At 34.8% G+C, this 2,722-nt stretch overlaps 1 protein-coding gene and 1 non-coding gene across 3 annotated transcripts in view; one reads left to right on the top strand and one right to left on the bottom strand.

The window, feature by feature from the left end:
• Positions 1–2,722, bottom strand: part of LOC117125536 — a 33,326-nt gene that overhangs the window by 12,768 nt on the left and 17,836 nt on the right. The gene's annotated exons all lie outside the window — the stretch shown is intronic.
• Positions 2,219–2,291, top strand: Trnas-uga. Its single transcript has one exon. It is a non-coding gene; the product is annotated as a tRNA-Ser (tRNA).

Below are 2,722 nucleotides of genomic sequence, written 5' to 3'. Positions count from 1 at the left end.
CGCCGGTCGGTTATGGGGCAACCTTCAATAATCAATGGATACAAGGTACCTGGCCATCTTTATGGAAATCCTTTGACATCATGATTCTTGAGTCTGTCTCTTATACACATCTAGATGTGTATAAGAGACAGATATATATATATATATATACACTGTATACCTTTTCAAAATGTATAAATAAAAGCAAAAATCCTACGTCTATATAACCATAGGCATACTGTATATAAATTATTATAAAAACAATGCATGTTGTTATCAAAATGGAAAACAAAGAGAATAATATGCCAATACTTAATTGGCTCCCATTTGCTATAAATACCTTTACATTTAGAAATGTCATTAATTATTATAATTGTATTATATTTGGTACCTAAAAAATCAATTGCATTTGTTTAACCTACTGTTAAAAATAAAACATTTTGCACAGACTTCCCTCAATTTTATAAACTACAGTAAAGCTAGTCTAGATAGGCTAATACTGTACAAATTATGGCTAATATTAGTAGAGCGGCTAAGGTTGAATTTCAGGTAGAATCGTGCACTTCTAGAAGAAAGCATGAAACTTCCCATAGTGATACTATGACACCTAAAGATCATTAAACAAAATAGACCCCAAAAGATAACTCCTCCTAATGGCCAACATCTTGAAATCCAATATGGCTGCCAAAATAATTGATTTTTTTAGCCAATATATTCATATCTACAGCACATGTCATTGCCAATTGAAGATCATTACCCACGTTTTCAATATCAAGGAGTGTAATGCAATCATCAGAAATTATGTCAGACGGCGCCGCCATATTGTATTTCAAAATGGCCACCAAATTAATTATATTTTTGTCAAATCAAAGACCGTTGCACATGTTTTCGATAACAGGGACTACCATACAGCCATCAGAAATTATGTCAGAAGACCACCATATTAAATTTCAAAATGGCTGTCATCTTGAAATTTAATATGGCCGCAAAAATAATTAATTTTAGCCTATGTATTCATACTTACAGCACATATCACACCAATTGAATATCATATAGATCAGCTTGTGAGTTAACACAATAAAACCTACTGGAAAATGTTCGGCATAGTACAAGAATGGCCACTACCAGACATTCTTAATGGTGGAAATAATATTTCCACTCCTTGCCAGATTATTATTAGCTGACGCAGCAAAACATAAGTAGGATATATAGACCGACCAGGAAATAGGTGTGCTATTTATAGTAAGGGTTCGTACGTTTTTAAACAAGCAAATTTCCAGGACAATTCCAGGACATTCAAGGTCAAATTTTCCAACTTTCAAGAAGACAATATATAGCTTAACAGTAAAATATCGGCGATTTTACGACGGGTGTCTATAAAACAAAGACCGAAGACCCAAAAACGAAGACCCCTAATTTTTCTATTTCATTTTGATGATAATGAACCTGGCAGTCATAAAATCAAAATTATGAATTTTTTTGGGTGTCTGTTTGTGAAATATTCAAGGGTCTTCGTTTTATATATGGGTGTCTACAAAACGAAGACCGAAGACCTGAAAAACGAAGACCTTCAATTATTTTGCAATTATCTTATTGTAAATATTTCAAAATCATCATAAAACAGTTGCCAAGTACGTATTTCATCGGAATAAAATTAGGAATATCAAGAAATACTTAAGGGTCTTCGTTTTATAGACACCCTATATGGGTGGGTGTCTATAAAGACCCAAAAACGAAGACCCCTATTTTTTCTCTTTTGTGTTGATGATAATACACCTGGCTGTCACAAAATCACAATTACGAGGTTATTTGAACTTTAGTTTGTGAAATTATCAAAGGTCTTCGTTTTATAGACACCCATACAGTATATGGGTGTCTACAAAACGAAGAACGAAAAACGAAGACCCACATTTTTTTCTCTCAATCGGGATGAAAATATATATATCACTTCATGCTATGTATATATAGTATTCGTCTTTTTAGCACATTATTTCCTGAATCGGAGTCAATTTAATTATTTACTTTTTATTCCAGTTCCAAAGCGGCAGCCATAATGTTGCTCCATGGCTCGCGGCAGAGCACGTCTTGGCGCTGCTGCCCTCCAACGAAAGTAAGGCTGGCCTAGCGGTACGCATATTTTGGGGGCCTACAAAGGCCTTGAATATTTCATTCACAAACTTGTTTCATGTTAAAATAAACAGTAGGAATGTTGTTGTATTTGAATCTGTTCAACCATGAAGCCTCCGTGGTCTAATGGTTATGACGCTCGCCTTGACAGTGAGAGGTCGCAGGTTCGAGTCCTGCCAGAGGCATTTTATTACACAATTTCTTTATTCATTTATTACAGGACTACATTCGTTGAGAGCTATGCTACACGATGTATTATTATGTCCCTGTTCTAACACTGTATTTACCTTTCTTTGATGATTATTATATAATTTAACAGTGTTAACGGCTATCTCGATTTATATTATATGCAACTATTTGTTTCTAGCCGTAATTATTGTGTAATGGAGTGTATCTGGTGGTATTTGAATCTGTTCAACCATGAAGCCTCAGTGGTATAATGGTTATGACGCTCGCCTCGACAGCAAGAGGTCGCAGGTTGGAGTCCCACCAGAGGCATTTTATCACACAATTTCTTTATTCATTTATTACAGGACTGCATTCGTTGAGAGCTATGCAACATGATGTATTATTATGTCCTTGTTCTAACACTGTATTTACCTTTCTTTGATGAGTA

This window comes from Anneissia japonica, unplaced genomic scaffold, assembly GCF_011630105.1.
Source record: "Anneissia japonica isolate Jap-2015-1 unplaced genomic scaffold, ASM1163010v1 scaffold7731_len1735946_cov199, whole genome shotgun sequence".
In the NCBI taxonomy this organism is placed as follows: Eukaryota; Metazoa; Echinodermata; class Crinoidea; order Comatulida; family Comatulidae; genus Anneissia; species Anneissia japonica.
The sequence above is the reverse complement of the archived record's forward strand: the minus strand, read 5'-3'. Positions and strand labels throughout refer to the sequence as shown.